This window comes from Cydia pomonella, chromosome 11, assembly GCF_033807575.1.
Source record: "Cydia pomonella isolate Wapato2018A chromosome 11, ilCydPomo1, whole genome shotgun sequence".
In the NCBI taxonomy this organism is placed as follows: domain Eukaryota; kingdom Metazoa; phylum Arthropoda; class Insecta; order Lepidoptera; family Tortricidae; genus Cydia; species Cydia pomonella.
In genome coordinates this window covers 17,012,249-17,033,449 of record NC_084713.1, presented here as the reverse complement: position 1 = coordinate 17,033,449, position 21,201 = coordinate 17,012,249, and the positions used below count along the sequence as shown (strand labels likewise).

Here is a 21,201-nt window from a genome sequence, read left to right as displayed (position 1 = left end):
AAGAAAAACGTTTTCCACTTAAAATATTTTCCATTGTTCATGTTTTTTTTTTTGTGTGTTATTGACATGAGATTATAAATAAATAAATAAAATTCGTTTATTTCGGACAATAAGGAATCCATATACCTAAAAGTACAACTTATAAATTACATTCATTAAAATTTAAGATTTTAAAATTATAATTAAATCAAATATACAACAGTTTTAAATAAAATGAATAAAATAATTAAATTACAAACATTAGCCATGATAGCCAGGAGGCTGTGGCGGCGGTCACGCACCCTCCCAAGCATCGCGGCGCAACGCTTGCGGAGCGTGGCATGGAAACCATCCACGCTCGCTTCCACAAACATCCCGGACGCGCTGCAGCATCGCGGCAGCCGCAACAGTACCCTGAAGGCGTCGTTAGGTTATTGACAGGTTATCTTCTTTTTCAAAATTTGCAAAACAATTTTTTTTTTTTCATAAAAGCAAAACCTTTAAACCTAGAATATATTATTCTGAAGCGACCGACATCATTTGTCAAGGAGTGTAAATCGTTTTCTCCCGAAATGGCATTTCATAGAAAAAGTACCGTTATTTCGTTGGGATTGCTCTCCTTCCCTCTTAATGACGACCGTATTCGTGATTTTAACTAGAAAACTTATGAAAGAAAACAAACAACAAGAAAAAAAACATGTCGAGCGTTGTTCAACCTACATCAATAATGAGTTATAAATATTTCAGTATTTGTAATTACTATGGTTGGAATTTTTCGTTAAGTATTTTACAATTTTTACGACTTGTACACTTGTAATGTTTTCAGGCGAAGGCCACTGAAAGTATAAGTCGAATCACGAAAGCTAGCGTGGTTTTTATGTTTATTACAAATACAGCCTTAGGGGTAAATCTGGGCTTTGGACCCGGGTATGTCCTTAAACTACGTCCAAAAGAGAGGCATGGGCACTGTGATGTCATCGCGCTTTATGTGGTAGGGCACAGCACAGCGGATGTCATTCCAGATCTAGAGCGGAGCCCAACTGGCGAAGTACCTCCGCCTGTGCAGTTGCTGGTGTACATAGTAGATTACTGGGACGATTTAGGCGCACATTATGGGGTAACCCTAGTTGTCAAAACTTTGACAACCAGTGACCGTAAAACACATGGCGGATTTCAGCGTCATCTGGTTTGGCTGGCCAACTAGGCGACAAATCATTTCTTCCAGTTTTTGTAAACGTTTTATAATAAGGAGTCCTCGGGGGTTTAGTCTAAGACTAAACTATGCCATATTAGATCTATTTCAACTCTCTTACAGTGAAATGAATGGCATACACAGCACCGCTAAAGCCAGGTTTCAATGTAAGCTCTAAAACACATAACTATATGATGATACTCGTAATACACAACTCAGATAAAGGCTTAAGTGGTACCTTATAGTAATGAGCAATACTACTTTGTGGAGTGGAGTACTCTTTATTGTTAACTTGCCTCTAACGATAAAACTTGAACACTATAGAAACGTAAATTGCTTTGCGTTTGTGTGCGTAGGTCTCATTAGAGCTGATTTATCTTCGGTAACGCGGTCCAATTGAGTTGTCAATCCTGTTCTATTTAAGCGTAGATTACCAGGACGCTTAACAAATCTAACATGTGAGTAGTCTGTTCTATGTATTAACCCTTTGCGACGCCAAGGTTGCTAAGGACCTAAATAAAATATTTCGTTCCCGTAGCGAAATGCCATGAGCGCTTAACTCTTCAAGTGGCATATGTCATTTTCAAGTTATTGGAATTTTGATTTTATTTCAATTAATCAAATATGAAATTTAAATGATATGATTGGTCGAGAGTCGACGGCTTACCTCTCCAAGGGTTAAAAGTGTTATGGGTGGGCAATATGGCAAATGCTGTCAAAGCAAAATTCATGCTATAAAAAAAAATTTAAAGGTACCAGGTACCAGGCACTTATATGGTCTGGGGATTTCTATTAAATCATACGGTTGATCAGTACATCTCAACTAATACTTATATACGGCTTTTTTTTTTAACTCCGTTAATTTCGACGAATTTTCGATGACTAAGTACATTTGAGTAAACTAGTAAATGGAATATCTAATAATATATATCTAATACTACTACTCGCAGTGAATTTTCACGCACCGATCAACCATAAACCTTAACGACCACTACGGGGATAGAACCCTTAGAATAGAATTCCATACTTACTAGTTTGCCTGAAGCCATAAGACGTGCAAATAAGACTTTTTCATGCACTGTAAAAATTAATTACCTACTATAAGTTATTTCAGTTACATAACTGGAGACTGACGACCCCACTCAAACTCATTGTTGAGTTTTGTGGAGATATAACTATATTTGAGAATACCAATGTATTTAAATAAATAATAAACAAATTGTAAGATCAGAATAACGCTCACGATGTTTTCCTTTAAAGTACTTTAAACACGGTCTGGCCGCTTTTGATTACATTGGACATTTGAGCCGTTTTTAAATTAAAAGGTTCGCTTTATAGTGCTCCAAGGCTTGTTTACTTGTTTTTGTCGTCGAGGGCTAAATCGCAAGATCTGATATTGAGTCACGTAACTGTTAAATACACTAAGTTATACTAGATGTGTATATTATCTCCAGTGAGATTGAAATGGCTATGTTAAAACGATTAGGTGCAATTTGGAAGTTAGTAAATATAATGACGTCACTCCGCTTAAACTTCAGGGTGCTTAGGCAACATGCAAATCGTTAACGCTCCATAGCGTAGCGTAGTTATCTTTATATCTCTCTGCAATATTAGTACGACAGTTCCGTCCGCTATGGAGCGTTAACGATTGGCAAGTTGGCTACGCACACCCAGAGCTCTGCAAGTAACAACGTGTAAGATCAGGAAACGTACATCAGTTTCGAAATTCGATCCGTTTCCGATATAATACAGTACCCCTAGTGTAAATAAATTCGATTTCGAAACGTGACGTACGCGTTTGCGTTTAGTCTCATTTTGTATTGGATTTCGAAAGAGCGCGCCAAGCGGGACGTTTTGGAAACTCAAAATCCTATACAAAATGAGACTTAACGCAAACGCGTTCGTCACGTTATGATGTCGATCAAATTTACACTAGGGGTACTGATCAGTCAGCGTCAAAAGTGAGATTTCTTAAACGAGAAACGCCACTTTTGAGACTGACAGATCACTGTCATATAAAACAGATCGAATAACTAAAATTCGAATAAGTACGCCTGCTAGTTTTGACAAAGAAACAGCAGTTGAAACTTCGTATTTTAACTAGTGAATATGCGTATTAACTCAATACTTAGTGGTATTCAACCTGTAATGTTATATAAAAAAAACGTTCAACAATTTACTGTATTTGGCACGCACGATGAGACATCATTTCCTATTTTGGTTACATAATCTATCCATCTTAAAAAAAACTAAAGCAACCAAGGGTTCAGCGCTTTATTTGATAGAGGATATCTCTTTATAGAGTGACTTAACAAGACCATAGAGAAATAATTTTAATAAGCATAGAATGCTCACTACTTTACGCTACTTAACGCTAGGTGTCGTTTTGGTGAGGAAACTGATGTATGGAGTGAGTCCTCTACGCTTACTTATTTCTCTATGACAAAGCAGAAAGAATCAAGGCAATAGATGCATGAACTCGAATAAATAAGGCAATAAGCCTTGCTAAGAGGGCCGATTACTATGTAGGGGCCAATACCCTACAATTATCCCAATCACCCTAGGCATCTATCTATAGATATCTAAATTATGCAAGTCTGACAGCGCAGAATACCAATCAATCCAATTTGCTTGAACTTAATTAGGAAGCTTAGCGTGGCATGCTTGTGACGTCTGTACGGTGTCGGCGTTTAGCCCGAATACCTACCTATTTGAACAGATATCCTCTTTGAAGTTGTAGGTACAGTTAGCATCAATACTAGCGGGTGAAACAACGCGCCCAAAGTCTCTGACATCTTAAACTTTTAGAGTAGTCAGTTCAACAGCAGTTTCTACTAGTTCTAGAAGTCGAAGGTGCAGATAATGCAGGGCTCGATTGTGCTACATAATCAGGCTACTTTTACTCGTACCATTTGGTGTTGAAATTCTAGTTTTATGGGGTCGCAGCGCGCACAAGTTTCTTGCAGAAATTGCTATGCGTCTGGTTCACGTAACTAGTGACTTCCTCGCACAACATAATTATCTATCAGTATTGCGGTACAACGAAGAAATGTCGTCAGCACCCTTGGTACAATGCCTCAAGGGCCTATTTTAGATTTAAGCTAGTTATAGTAATTCTCTGTATACACACATTATGCATATTTTTGTTGTAAATAAAATATGATCAGATTTCATTTTGACGCTGGGTTGGACTTTACACTTCCAAATCTTATTAGTATACTACTAATAAGATTTGGAATGTCTTATTAGTATACTACTAATAAGATTTGGAATGTCTTATTAGTATACTACTAATAAGATTTGGAATGTCTTATTAGTATACTACTAATAAGATTTGGAATGTCTTATTAGTATACTACTAATAAGATTTGGAATGCTCATCTTCTACATCTTGAAAAGAGAATGGGCACATTTATTTGGGGATTGTCCAATGGACGTATACTGTTGAAACATATGTCGTATTACAGCTCTTAAAAGTAGTCTTATTTATACTGTATGGCAACAAGCTTCGACAAATTGCAGGAACCGAGCTATAAAAAAAGAAGTTGCGCACATAAGCACGCTTGAGATAACAAGTACTAACGTATTTTATTAGAAAAATATGAGATATGCCTAGAGATAAAGCACTTGCAGGGTTACAATATTCAGCTTAAATAAATCCTCATACCAGATATTATTTACTGTACATCAGAACGAGTAAGTACTCCTACAGTGCAATATACGGGTGCATTCGAAAACGGTTTTTCTTTCTAAACTAAAATTTTCCAAAAAACTTACTAATGCAAAGCTTTTTTTTATACTACGTCGGTGGCAAACAAGCATACGGCCTGCCTGATGGTAAGCAGTCTCCGTAGCCTATGTACGCCTGCAACTCCAGAGAAGTTACATGCGCGTTGCCGACCCTAAACCCGCCCCCCCTCGTTGAGCTTTAACAAAAGTATGAAATAATTAAAATAGCTATAACAAAAAATGCAGGCCGATACGAATCTAGTGACAATCCAATATGTTTCTATAGCGATCCAGAACTAAGCCCTTAATTTGCAACTTTACATTAACTAAAATAACACAAACAAGCTCAGACTAGATGTTGTATTTTAGAGCATGACTAAGAGAGATTACACAACAAACTGGCTCTTAATTCCTCAAACTGATCTAATCCTATAACGTAAGAGCTCACCGTAAAATGGAAGGCAATGTTCGTAAATTTCCAGGATATAATTTATTTCGAGCTGCTGCTACGTTGGTGCGAGCCACGAGTAAACTTGGACGTTAATTAATGAATCGTGGCGGCCGATGCGCTTTTGTTTGCACCAGGAATTTGAAACTGTGGGCAATTGCTGGCCTTTCTAGAGCAATACAGAATACGGGATGAGCAAGGAAAAAAAAAACGCGTGCAAGAACACGAAGATAATATAAAATTAAATGAAATTGAAAATATTTCAGGCAACTAGTGGCCCATAGATACCTCTTTTTTTTTTTGAAATTTATTTATCCAAAAAAAAGTTGGTACAATATACATTTACATAATATTTCGCCAAACATAACGTTTATCGGCGAATGTTGCACTCACTTACAGTTTTTGTGTACCCGATCTTATCTTATGGACTATTTATTTATCTAAGTATTTATGATTATGACTTATTCTAAGTATTATATGTATGTATGTAGGTGTGTATTGTTTTTCTTATCTGAAAAAACTAGTTGCCCAAGCTTGGGATCGTTTTATATATTTTATTTATTTATTTTTAAGTTGAGGCACGTTTTGAGTTGAGGTATTTAGTAGCAACTTTTTCAGTTTCGTTTTAAACACGTTTTTTGCTGCTACACTCGTCTTCAAAGGAAATTTTATGACATAATACCTTAACACTAACATACGTAAGTATTTCAGATTTCAGTTTGAACTAATTTAAAACAAATCAATCACACGTAAGTGCATGATGAAGTTAAATTATAGTTTATTTATATATTTTTTTTAATGTTCAGGACACAGTCAGCATATAGTATACATAAAAAGATAGATATAACTTACATAAATTTATAAAAACAGACAGATGGCAGTTTATGAATGTAAATATTAAAAAGTACAAAATACAAAAGCGTCTTTGAGAAGATTCGTACGTGTGACACTCACATAAAATAAATTACGAGGACGTAAGGAGCGATGCAGTACACTAAACATAACATTTGTAGTAGTTTAGTTAGTATTAGTAGCAATAATTAAATTTTTAAAATTTTGTTAAAAAATATTATATCAAACAAGAGCCTTCTATTACAAAGGCAAAGATTTGCTGATGATTTCAGAGGAGTACCGGTCCGGTATTTCTAGGCAATTAATATGGGCATGGTATTCCAAGCTGAGTGCATGGGCATCATAAACGCGGCGGCTGCCATCACTGCAAGGAAGGTAGTAGGATCCTCCATCCGCATACTCTCCGACAGTAGAGCAGTCTTAATGGCTCTAAATAGCCATATAGTTACATCCAAACTTATACACGAATGCCACGAACGACTAATGGAGGTATGTCATAATAACAAGATCACCCTACAATGGATCAAGGGACACAGTGGATCCCGAGGTAACGATGCTGCGGACGAGCTTGCCAGGCAAGGATCGAATGCGGGGGCGATTGGTCCGGAACCGATTCTTCCGATACCATTTAGCAAGGTACGCTCAATGCTGCTGGCACGTACAGGGAAACTACACACAGAACACTGGCTGAACCAGACTGGATGCAGACAGGCAAAAGAAGCCATGCCTGGCATCAACGGAAAACTCACAAGGGCGCTCCTGCAACTAGGGAAGGTCCGACTGAGTATGGTAACCAGTGTCATAACAGGTCATGGACTATTTAACAAACATCTTTTCACAACAGGTGTCACAGACAGTCCCCTATGCCGAGGTTGCATGGAGACAGAAGAAACAGCCTCTCACGTGGTGCTGGAATGCAGCGGAGTGACTCCATACAGGGCTAAACATCTCGGATCTCCGAGAGACCTCCCCGAGGTCCTACTCAACATCAAAGGTTTGATAGGATTCCTCGAGGAGCTGGGCTGGCAGGACTAGCCCACCCCCAACATATCACGCAAAATAGGCGCAAGTCGTCGAGTTGCGGAAAAATCGCCCGAATACAAAAAAAAGAATATGGGCATGGTATTGAGGAGACCAGATCATAGACCCGAACTCAAGAATTATTCTGACGTATAATAGTATTTTAAGGGTGCAGTGGCGCCTAACGGGTTTACTCATCCGTAGTACCTATCATACGTACCTAGATTGTAATAGGCTCAGTTACAAATTTTGGTCAGTATGAATATTGATATTAAGCTGCAATTCCATATTACATAAGTCTCTAATAAAACGAGTTATCTGCTTCCCAGCTTTAATATAGTTAAAATTGATAACATTTTGTTTACGGGAAAAAACTTTATCACAAAACATTTATCTAGATTTAGGTAATTATTTGAACACTACTAATAAAAACTGTCAAGATTATATTGCAGACTATGACAAGCAGCTTCAGAAGATACAGCTTTAAAAATCTTGGTATCATTCTGCGTAAACAAGGTCTTCAGAGTTTCTGAAGCTGGTTGCAATGTCGTTGACATTAAGTATAAAATGAAAAGGAGAGGACCAATGTGCGTACCTTATGGCGACCCTGGCAGCACCGCGAGTAAACAGGAAGTGTGATTCTTCAGCGCCACAGCCTGACTCCGGTTTCTTGGATATGACTCAATCCATCTGAGGAAGAGGAATAGCTTGTGAAAAAAAGAAATCCTCCAAGTGGTCTAGCCTAGTGACCCTGGCCTATGAAGCCGATGGTCCTGGGTTCGAATCTCGGTAAGGGCATGTATTTGTGTACAGGTATTTGTTGGTGAGTCATGGTTGTTTTCTACGTATTAAGGTATTTGTATATTATATACATCGTTATCCGAGTACCCACAACACAAGCCTTCTTGAGCTTACCGTGGGACTTGGTCAATTTGTGTAAGAATATCCCTATAATATTTATTTACCATCTTGTATACAAATATTGCTTTATGAATAATTTGGTATTTATTTTAAAAATATTGTACTTTTCACATCGTTTTGGTTTTCTTTCTACTCAATAATGCATTTGTTTTCAAAGAAAATAAAGCGCGGAGATTGCCCTCTCGTCTCGTCTCTGCTATCATAATAGAGTGTAGGGAAACAATCGGGCTGGAAGACTCGAGACGGGACCGAGAGCACGACTTAATAGACTGTCCGGCGGCGTGTGATGGAGCATGGGGCCCCTATAAAACCAGGAATTGATTTCATTACCCGCGGGCCTTGGGAGTTTGAAACCGGTAGAACAGATCTCTCTACTGTGAACCAAGTATTTATATCTTTATTGACATTAACTGATTACAGCCCTTATATATGACGTAAAACATTTCAAACATTGCAGTATTAAAACATACGTACAAGTTGTATAACTAGTTAATAATAATAATTCAGCCTATATACGTCCCACTGCTGGATACAGGCCTCCTCTCATGCGCGAGAGGGCTTGGGCTATTGTCCCCATGTTAGCCCAGTACACATCAGGGACTTCACATACACCATTGAATGTCTTTGCAGATGTACGAGATAGAATGCAGGTTTTCTCACGATGTTTTCCTTTACCGAAAGCTAGTGGTAAACATCAAATTATATTTCGTACAAAAGTTCCGTAAAACTCATTGGTACGAGCCAGGATTTGAATCCGCGTCCTCCGGATTGAAAGTTGAATGTCATAACTATTGGGCCACCACTGCTTTTTCGCTGGATTTGCACTTAATATAATACATCTAATTTGCCTAAAAATTTTTGACAAAAGGTTTTCAGAAAAAGCATAAAAGAAAATATCATTTATTTCAGGCTTCTAGCCCATAACACAATGAGACAAACACATAACGACACAATGGCATAGTATATACATAAAAATAAAAGTAGAATTAAAATACAATAAACATAATAATAATTAAAAATGAATAAGCTTAGGATTAATAAATGTCAACAGTAATGAATTACAAAATCTTACTCAGGTACGTCAAATACCCCAGTTATGAGACACTGGTGAATGCAATGACAACCAGTGTCCCATAAATGGACCGGTAAGCCTGTCGGCGACGGCTGCCAGCAGGGCGCTGCCGCTGGCGCGCACACGTTGCGTTGCTGAGGTTTCTCTCTTGCGCATGGTGGTGTGAAAACAATCCACACGCGCCTCGGCGAACATTCCCGAGGCGCTGCAAAACCTCGGCAAACGCAGCAGCGCTATGCCTTCTGTGTGTATTTAACCCACAGGCTGCTCGTGTAAAAAGTGGTACAATATGCACGGACCATTGTAATTTTTTGTAATAAATCGTTCTGTATAGCTATGTGTATCTGTGAATGAAAAATGTTAATCGAGGTTGAGGGAAAAAACGTTGTGTTTTCGGATTGTTATCGAAGAAAAGTTTTTGCCAGAAACCTTGAAAACTCATTTAATCTAGCTGAACTTGAAATTTGACCAGGAGATATATTCAGACAGTAATGTCTCGCTATCACTTTGAGATGTATTTGATCTGTCAGCTGTCAAAAGTGAAATTTCATCAACACGAAGCTGACACTTAAATCCATTACAAATTGATAACAAGAAACTACTATATGAATATACCTCAAGGGCAGAATTCTAGGATGTCTTGCGGGATTGCTATTATGAACGCAAAAAATATTGAAACTAGAATAATTATAAAGTAAAAAATTATATCATTACTACAGCAAATACTTAAAAAGTATATTAATTACATGAGAGAATTCTACTAAAATAGGCGCCTTCAAAGTTAAAGTTGACATACCGACTTACCGACATACATTAAATTAAGACGAACAAAATAATAATGTGAGCTTTTAAATAAAACCGGCACAACACACATTGCCTTAAGGTGAAATGGCATTACGCAAATGGCCCAGTTTAAAGTACTTAATGTACACGCTTGTGTCATGCCGCTAAGTAACACGGTTTTCTTTATAACAGAGAAAAAAAAAAAAAGCTTGCATTCTGATTTATCCTATGAAATCAAATGGCTAGAAGGTTTGAAGCAGCCCGTTCTGGACCGACAAGATGTGATGCTAATCGTAGGACAAGGACAGGACGTCGAAGCTTGCATAGTGGAGTATGCATAATGAAGATGCCATCCTACTCGAGTACCAAATCGTTAACAGTTTTTACTGATTCACGGTTAGTTTCACTAGACTTAAATCGACCGGGATATGAACCGTGATCACCTTTAATATTATTTTTGAGCTGCCGATATTTACATTTACACATTACACGCGTAGGTAGTGACACTGTGAGTGTAGTGTGCTTGGATAAACAAAAAGGGTGGACGCGGCCAGTGATAACGTTGAAAGCCTATTTCAATATCGTATTTAAAAAATAATTATTTTCATATCATACTCCACTTAAACATCTAAGTAGTTAGGTATTTCATTTTAGTTTAACAACTATATTGTGCAGACGCAGGTGCGTGAATTCGAAGCCAGGCGACGCACAGAACTTGACGATAAGCGTGACGAGCTAAAGGCCTGACCACCTATGGCCATAACATATAATTACGTCAAAGGGGTGCTGACCTGCAGCGAGCGTGGCCACACATTCGCTGCTAAGATTGGCTACGTCAGTCACCTGAGAGCGCACCGGCGACACTCTCAGCGGTAGAAAGCAGTTGCTGTGGCCGAAAACGGCTAGGAGACGATGATGATGAACAAAGCGAAAACCTTTTATTTTTGATGTAACTTTATACGAGAAGTAGTTAAGTGATACTTGCCATTAGATCTCGGTTTTTCCACTGGCCATCAATCGTATCGCTAGGTCATTAATCTGATACGTCACTCGAATTCCGTATTGCGGAGTTTTTCGGTATTAGATGTCTTTGTAAGCCCGGAGGCCGATTCTAACTTACTTATTGATTTCAAGTGTACGTGGCTTCCTATTAAAACTTACATTGTGACATTAAAATGATGTCTAAATGAGGTCAGTCGCGCGTGCATTTTACTTGCGCTAGCGAGACGCTGGGTGCAACATCATCTAGATATCATTTCGTTGTTACAATGAAGTTGGAGTTGGCCTCACAATGTATTTTTGTATTGACTTCCTTATCACAAATGCGCTTTAACTTATCAATAGATAATATGAAGGATCAGGATGAATAAACATAAGCTGAACAAATGCGTATTTTGCTGCAGACATCATACCCCACAATCATATATAAAAAAGAATATAATTTTTGTCCCAAAAAGTCTTATAGTTGTATGATTATTGCTTTATGATTCATTAATTTATTTGGAGAGGTCCTTATTAAAAAAACATACTTTCAAATAATGTATATTTTGTGTTTTACTTTTATATCCATATTATAAATAACCTAACCCAAGGTGTTAAATGAATAAAGGATTTGCGTGCGATTCCGACCGAGTGCGGAACACCGAAGTCCTACGGAGAGCCGGCGTGGGTGGAATCGAAGCCTACCTCATGCGACGACAGTTACGTTGGAGCGGCCACGTTTCAAGAATGGTGGAGGGTCGAGTGGCTAAGCGCGTCTTTTATTCCGAGTTGGAGGAAGGCAAGCGAAAGCAAGGCGGACAACTCCTCAGGTACAAGGACGTGCTTAAACGCCACATAAAAGAACTGCGACATTGAGCCCCTACAGTGGGAAAAGCAGGCCGCCAACCGCCCTGTGTGGAGATCTTTGATTAAGAAACATACGGATATTTTTGAATCCCGTCGTCAAACAGATCTGGGCGACAAGAGGGATGAGCTGAAAGCCCGACCACCAGCGGTGATCAGCTATGATTATATTGATGGTGTCCTCTCGTGCCCGTTGTGCTCACGGGTCTTTGCCAACAAGATCGGCTACGTCAGCCACACGAGAGCATATGAACGCCAAAAAAGGAGTTGAAGCAGTCGCCGTGGCCGAAAACGGTCAGGAGAGAGCATAGATTTTGTTTCGTTTATTTATATTGTGATAGGTTTCTTTCATTGTATTTCCGACATCTACTGATATGTGTAAATTCATTACTTTCCGCTACTCAATGGACATCTGGAAGAGATCACTTGTTACCGATAAGACTGCCCCTTGTTTGCCTCTACATGTGTTGCTGTTTTTGCTGCATTAAAAAAAATATCTGACTAAAATAGTGTAACTCCTGAAACATTGATAAAAGCTCCTAATAAGGCACATTTTGATCCGTTACATTACATATAGTATACATTTTCTTAGCCATAGTTGTGTTATGATAACATAAATTACTTGAGAGAACATTCGACAAATACACATGCATAACAATAAACCCAAAGATTTGGCTTACTAAGTAAAATAATCCTTTATTACTTTGGTAACCATTTACAACATGCACTTTATTACGCGACCACAAGGTTTACAATTTAATGAACTTTCAAAGTAAGTTAGGGTTGTTATACGTTCTGTAGAGTAGTCCGCAGAGAGTGATTCCTACTTGTAAACGCCGTGTTGGTTATAAAATCTACAAGTACACTCCACTGAGCTGACAAGAGGGTTATTATGGTAAGAGGTTTTTAAACCAGCCTTGCCTTTTGTTTTGGTGTTTTTGTCAAGATTATATAGCAACGGGATTAAAAACCCTTACCATTAGATGGGATCGCTTGATATAACGGCAAATAATACTACATTGTGCAACGAGGGGAGTAAGTGAGATATTGTAAACGAGGATGTTAATTAAAAGGCTGGAGGAAATTAAAGGCCCGAGCTTGCAATATTCTTACCGCGCTTCATATCACGCGAAGCGAAGAAAAAACTATTTTTTTGCGGAGTAACTCTTAAATACGGTGACATTGCAAACATTCTCCGCGGCATTGTAATTTTCTGACAGGTTAGGAACCGAAGGCACAGACCTAACCGGCATTCAGCCATTATGAATGTAAAAATTAACCAAATTAACTTCCTTACTCATTTATACGTACATACTATGTACTGACGTTTATAAACAATTTTTTGTTTATAAATATTTAATTTGGTTAATTTAATAAAAAATATGCAAAATGGCTATGGGCATAATGAAAAAAAAAAACGATTACGCCCGTGTCCATAAATAATATAGCTCATTTACATCTCAGCTTGCTCCCATACTATAACACCGTTTACGAGCAAGTGTATTGAAAGGCATATCTTGAGTTTTTTTAACAGATTGTGTATGTGTGTTGCGCTGTTGACTTGTAGACTATACGTACAAGTCAACTTGGGCACCATTTGCATTTTGCGTGCACCGATAAGCGCAAAACCATAAAATATTTTTGTATTTGGATAGCGGTTCGGGCTACTCGTAACTTCAGTCAACGCAACAGTGTAACTAATGGTGATGTCCATGGCGAGTCGATACACGTCGTAGAGCTGTTTGCTAAACGCCAACAAGCCATCAATTGAGATACAAATACATGTGGGTTCTCGGTTGTTACAAGAAAAGGAATTTATTTACAAAAGTTAATAAATGAAATGTAAAACAGTATCACTTTACCGCACTAGGACGATATTAGTATATTACGTAACGATGTCGAAAATTTAAATATCTACTGCAAAACGTTATAATAGGTAATTTGAAATTGAATTTCCTATTTTTCTTACTTGTATTGTAATTTACTATATATTTTGTTTTAATATGTACACGATAAAGGTTTAAGAAAGCCTTGTTAGATTTAAGTCATAGCAATTCCATAATATAGTAAAGAAATATTAAGCATGCAATTAATCAATTTATATTATAGCCCGCTCGTCTTGGCTAATAATCTAAAATAAATATAGATTAAGCTACGTATTGGAACATGTACTGATATAAACTTCTAAAAAAAGAAATAAACAGTTCATTTTTTTTATACGGACTTATGAAAGCATTTTTGCCCAAACTGAAAAGGAGACCTTCGCTACCGCGCTCTTGTTCTCATTTCACTTCACAATCTGAAAAAAGCCATCCATGTGACACTAGGTTTTCCAAATGTTCCTATCTAGTTTCCCTTTTTAGATAAATCCCCTTAATAGAACAATAGCACGCTTACCTCATACGAACACTTTTTGTCTGCTAAGAAAAGCAAACAGGAAGGAAGGCTGTTGCGGACAGGAAGTTACGAGTAACTATATCTAGCTTTAGGCCAACATGTTTTCGACGACACATATAATACCAATTAGTTCTTTTAAGGCTAGTGTCTTAACAAATAAGTTAAAGGTGATATTCGGATGTCAACTGTAGCCACATTACTGTTATCTAATAATACCTCTTGGGCTATAAGGATATAGTAATAGAATATGAATACCTCACACTTTTGCAATAGTTAAACAAATGAAGAATAAATATTTTACTATAACAGTAACCTTGTATAATTTCACATAGTCTCAGGGATTCGAAGTTTTATACTCGTATATTTTTTATTTATATGTAGAGTACATACCAAAAGGCCTCTTATGCATTTATAGTTAAAGAGAGTAGGCAGACATACACACGCTGTCGTAATATACACAGACAGCCAAACTGCACTGAAATTACTAAAAAATATATTGGTTACCTCTTCTCTGGTGAGAGAATGCAAAAAGGAGCTAAACTCGATAGGTGAGCAAATAAGTGTCACAGTGGCAGAAATGAGAAGGCAGACGAGCAGGCTAGGTTAGGGGCGGAGACGGAATAGATGAGTCCGAAACCAGCTCTGCCTACATCAGCTGATCTCACGAAGGGAGTTATAGACAAGGTAAAAGAGATAGAGGTACAGAAATAATGGAAATAACAGACTGAATACAGACAGTCGAAGATGATGACTTATGGTATATACCACAGGAGAACCAGGTATTTTTTGAGACTAGGTAAGAGTCTGGCGCCAATTGTTATGTAAACTGTTGTTCCCATAAATGAAAATCTACAGGCTTATTGAAAACACCCTTACGTATAGGCCGAAACCAGCGACGTCAGAACACTAAACAATGGGCTCCCGTAGGGTTCTGTCCTAGCCCCTCTCCTGTTTAATATGCACGTGCATGACCTCCCCGATACTGTGTCACGTAAGTTCCGACACGCCGACGACCTGGCTCTGATCACTCAACACCACAAAATGGATTCCACTGAACCAATTCTACAAAAAGCCCTTGATGACTTTTTCACCCGTTGGCGCCTTTACCCTAACCCAAGTAAGACGGAAGTGTGCTGCTTCCATCTTAATAATAAGATAGATAGATAGATAGAATACTCTTTATCGGCACACCTTAGTAAAAGATACAGCTTAAAGAAAAATAATTTATTATAATAAGCTTGCAGAAAGTACACTGACCGTCAACATAACCCGCACCCTAGTACAAGTCCTCTAGACAAAAGTCTTACTTACAAGTGCCACCTACAAAAAGTTCCAGCCAAACTGCAGACCAGGAATAGGCTAGTGCAAAAATTAACAGGAACAACTTAGGGAGCCTCTAGTTTACTCGACGGCCGAGTACTGCGCTCCAGTCTGAATAAATAGTGTTCATACCTCGTTGACACGCAGTTTAACCAGACTCTCTGTCTAATAACGGCCTTAAGCCAACACCTATCCACTGATTCCCCTCTCTTAGCAACATAGTCCCTGCGCACCTGCGAAGAGGAAAATGCCTCCAGCGCGAATTAGTGAAACCGCACTGTAGTCCTGATCTACTAATTCACCAAGATCTCGAGGGCTTCGGTAGAAAACGTAAACGAAACCCCCCTGCATTACGCATAATAAACTGCCTGACCACACATACCCCGGACAAGGCATGGACCGCAGAATAGGAAGCCCTCAGAGACCAAGCAAACCCCTTCTCTGCTATACCCCTGCGAGTACCCCCAGCAGGCTTCAAGAGAATCCGCCGGGTGTGATCCGCTCTTAACTGCCTAAGAACAGGAGTTGGCAACTGCGGCCACCACTGGTTCAAAGGGGCTGGAGCTCCTCTCCTGTCTGTAACTGCGGGCACCTAGACTAGACCATCAACCACATCATTCTCGAGTGCTTCCTTACTAGATACACAAGCCATGTAGATGATTTTAAGATCATATCAGAAGAAGCAGTCGTACTAAAAAAAATTCTAAGTTTTTCTATGTATTCCAGTGACATGTACATATGCCATACGATAAATAAATAATAATAATTAAATTGAGAACTAAAATACAATAAAATTATAACTTATACCATTAATTAAATTACAGTTACAAATGTTAATATTTTCATCACCTTATTGATACTTGTGTCATTTAATTAGGATCTGTTTCGCATACCTAAGTCGTATTTCGTATTATCCATTTATCGCACAATACACCACGAATTGTTCCAGCGCTCGGGACACTGACATGTTCCATTCAAATTTTATTGTCGTCGAAGCGTGGAAAATTGTCGCTCTTCCCGCACCGTTAAACTATGTTAGCGCGGGCACAGCCGGGCCGTGTCTGTCAAGCCACCCCTATCATAACAAGCCTTTGACCCATTACTGGCTAGCGGTAATTGCCGTGGCTCATGAACACTGTTCATAATTTTATAGCTCTGATTTACATACCTAATATGAATTATTCTTGGCATGCCAATTGGATCAATCGTACTAATTTCAAAACTGAAGTAATAAGCATTCATTGTAACAAGTATTACTTGATATTTCCCCTAGCCGTACACCGTCACGAGAAGATTGAAGTTATCTAAAGATATTATAGTTTGTCCTCTGAGATGAAAGATTAGATGCTAGTCTTTTTCGGAAACTCAAAAATATGTATACTTACCTAAGTGGTATCAACTCCTTAAAGATTGGACCCGGGTACGTCCTTAAACTACGTCCAAATTGTAAATGTCATCTCGCTTTGTGTGGTAGGGCACAGGACAGCGGATGTCAGTTATAGAGCAGAGCCCAACTGGGGAGGTACCTCCACCTTACAGAAAACTGCAGCCCAATAACACTAGACCCTACTCACAGTGTTGTGTTCCTGCCGGTGAGTAAGGTTGCCAGAGCTCAACGAGGGTGCGGAGTGTTAGGGTTGGCAACGTGGACTGCTTACCATCAGGCGGGCCGTATGCTTGTTTGCCACCGACGCAGTATAAAAAAATAGATACTCCCAAAAATGTGCTAAGATGTGGAGGAGTACGAGTAAGATAAGAGAGGACAGCTATGCGTATTTAATCGAATACTTAATGAATAGCAAATCACTTATTTATTATACATTTGCTTAATCGAAGCTCCCACTCATTTTTATTATCAATCGTTATTTGTTACTAGCTGTTGGTAAGTAATTGTCGCAAGATTTTCTAATCAAAAGCCTGAAGTGAGGAGACCTTCATTTCAGGCTTTAATAAATCTCCAATTTTATTGCCAAATTCCTTAGAAAACGGGAATTCCTATTCTTGGACTCAGATGTACAATTTAAATCGACTGTTAAATTTCAATAAAACTAAGGGTTAAATTACAGATAAATAATACTTAAATTCCAACAAAGGTAAAGAGCCATCGAAAATTAGAGAAGACTTAAAACAACAAACAATCAGATCGCTATTTCGAAATTAAAACGCAGGTTTGAAATTCTAACCTCGTAATTCTTAAAGGTAGTGTTGTTTGAGGAAAAAGGGGGCCATTGTCAGAAAGTTCAGCAGGCTGGTAACATTAGTTAATTAAAAGTTGAGAGTGGCGATAAACGCGTTTCTAAGTGTGAAGGGACCGGCTTAATGACGGTCTTTCCTCAAGACAGTCATGAACGCAACTTGGGATTGTATTGTGGAGATGAGTTCATCAGAACTTGTTTGAGCGTCGGTTAACTGGTGTGTGATAACAAACATTATTATTCAGATGCGGTCACGATCGGATAGGATTGGAAATTACAATCTGAAACTGAAATGGAGTATTGAAAGGTGCTGTGTGCAATATCCTTTAATCCTGCTCTCACCCTCTACACATTGACACAATTTGTTTTAAAGCGAATGAGACCTTGTGCACATCTTTTTGGAAATTTGGCTCGTTTAGCCTCTTCTACTGCTGATTGTCATATTAGAACAAAAGTGGGTAGATACTAACTACGTTTTACGGGTAACGCGCGAAAATAATTGGTTAAGATATTTATTTTTAATTAACTGATCCATTATAATTATATCTTTATACAAGTAGATCTCTACTTTAACATATAAGTAAATTTATTACTCCCTCTTTCCTACCACTTCTAAGGCAAAATAGTCTAAATTTAGTAAAAGAATTTAGTAGGCTTCTAGGCAAAATAGTCTGAATTTAGTAAAATTTTCATTTATAATTACTTATCCTCTAATTCATAAAAATTAGCAAACTCTTATATACATCTGTTAAATTTTGTTTCTTTCTAACAAACATAAATGTCAAAGTTACAGATAGGGACTGCCGATTATCAACGGTTTATTAGATTTAACAGGCATTTATGAATAATGCCGTTATTACTGATCAATTAGGAACAAAAAACCTTTTTCCTTTCTCATTAACTTTTAAAATTGCCTTACACTTAATGCCAAAAGACTTTATCTAATATACATTGTATCCTTCAGGGTTCATTGTGTCGGTGGTCAAGAAGGCTAATTTCCTGTGCATTAGTCTCCCCCCCGATGGCCGGAACTCTCCTATCTCCCAGATAAATGCTTCCACACAATGGGGAAGCGCTCCGAGATAGGGAGGTTTTTAAATATAAATTGGTCGCTTCTAAGCTAAAATTGCAGTATTATACTTATACATAATCTTTTAAAGCTGAGTGATTTTATCTTATTATACATTGGCATTCGTTTTGATAAGGAGTCAAAGATTGCTTGCAAGAGTATTATTATTGCGTTTTTATCTTGTTTTCATTCTTCTTAAAGTGCCAATTACACCCACACTTTATCAGGCCTAAAATCAGACCCGAGCAAGAGTATTTTTCGTTTCACCAAATATCAGCACATCGCTTACAATATTTGACATGCAAAAAATATGATCCACAAACAAAAATATCAAACATTGAACATTTTAGGCAATTAGAGACAAAGTAGTTTTATCATTACAAATATTGTTAATGTTGTGCTGATATTCCGTGAAACGGGAAACAATTATAAGATCCGACATCGGGACTGATTTTGGGCCCGATATCGGGAAGTGTGGATGTAATTGGCGCTTTAGTTTAATATACCTACCTGATCATTTTAATTAAAAAGTAGTGGTATCATAAAATACCGCAATGCAACATTCACCAGAATTATTATTTTTGAAAACATTTTCCTACTATAGACATAAATTATTAATTGTTTTATAAGAATAAACATGCATAGGTACGGCTTAATTTATGGATTGCGTAGTCGTAGCCGGAATGAAGTTTATAAAATGTACGGAGATGCAGTACTCTGATCAGGGCTGACTTATTCAATACATTATAAAGCTCATAAATTAAATGATTGACTATGAAAATCAAGAAATACTTACTTATTTCAAATCAATTAGGAGAATGATAAGAAATTATTAAGAATTATGAGATAAACAAACAACTACATAATATGCTCCTGAAAATTTGCAGGGCAATGATAGGTAAACCAACAACATGGGGCATAAAACAAAGCTTGAAGCTAAAAATTATATACGATCAGATTGCCAATTGAAAAACAATAGATGCACTCTATAAGTATAGGTACCTACATGATGAACTTCAAAATATCAAATGCGGGCTCGCGGAATTCATCCTATTGAATGCCTGTTGGCTCGAGTGTTACTGAATCGAATATTCGATTGAAATACTCGTACTTGTACTCGAAATATGTTCAATAGACCAGACGTAATACGGAATATTAATTAGCGGTAAACCAGCGGGACAGACTACCAGTATAATATTTCAAAAGGTATTCGAAATAGTTCGTCAAAAGAGAACACAAAGGGAATATTGTATTAGTTACCTGAGGACTTGCGTCGAACCACTTCGTTCGTTTGTCTAATTTCCTCTTTCTCGCTCGAATAAGCAAGAGCAATTGAGAGGCAGATAACGAAACTACGAGTTTCGATGTTCGCGGAAGTTTTTTGTCGATACCATACATACATTTGTTGTGATAGAACGTATAGTGAGCAATGGCACAATGCCATTTTATTGTAATTGGATTGGTAGTACTCGATACTCGTATTGCAGCTGATGTCAACGCCAGCGCACGGGGTGAGTGATGCGTGCCGCGTTCGAGAACCGTTCCAATTTACACTAAACAAATAACTTGCATTGAACAATGACGGATTAGATAATATTGTCCCTATGACAAAGTAGCTACCTAGTATATTGTATTTACATTGCATATATATGAATATAACAGAAAGCAGTAAGAAATGAGCAGGCAAAATAAACCTCGGTTAAAATAATATCCTCAATGTTGTATTTTTAAAGACGGTTCCTGCCTGTAGATATCACAATACATAAAATGATATATTTTTGATGCTTTTATTTTTTAAAGATGGTATCCCAATGCATTAAATAAAAAATATTGAGCGGGATTGCTTTTCGTAACGGAAAATGGAGAAACGGATATAAATAATAAAACCCTCGAATACTCAGTAATCTCTCTATTACATTAAATATAAGAATGGATTGCGAGATATTGTAGATCACCTTTATTGTCACAATTACGGAAATCTTTGCAATAAAAATAATTACAGCACGGCCAAAGTTATGGTTATACCTTCAGGTACAGTGGGTACAGTGGGTAGCCTTATATCCCATTTGGATACATATTTCAGTTTCTTTGGCCATTGTACTCGAGGTGAAATTACACCATTGTCCGGACTTAGGAACAATAAAAATATAATTTACACGTGCAAAAAGTGCGCGTTACAGCTTTTGTGATATAATAGAGGAGAGTTGAAAGTATTGTGAAAGAATTCTCTCGCGAAATCTGCTGTGAGGCTTTTGTACTTGTTGCGTTTTAATTTACGATCAAACGAAAATGTTTTGTCTGTATCATCCTTTTTAAGTACGAGTATTATGGGCTGTAGTTATATAACCTGAATATCCATATAGAAGTAGTAGGTGGGTC

General features: G+C 37.7%; 1 protein-coding gene across 2 annotated transcripts in view; it reads right to left on the bottom strand.

The window, feature by feature from the left end:
* The window catches only part of LOC133523031 (octopamine receptor), a 68,662-nt gene that overhangs the window by 31,035 nt on the left and 16,426 nt on the right, over positions 1 to 21,201 (bottom strand). Inside the window, exon 2 of one of the 2 annotated variants that reach the window (XM_061858538.1) lies at positions 7,816 to 7,910. The exons of the other annotated variant lie outside the window; for it this stretch is intronic. The gene's annotated coding sequence lies outside the window, so the exon portion shown is untranslated. The remainder of the gene's footprint in view (positions 1 to 7,815; positions 7,911 to 21,201) is intronic. 2 annotated transcript variants of the gene reach the window in all.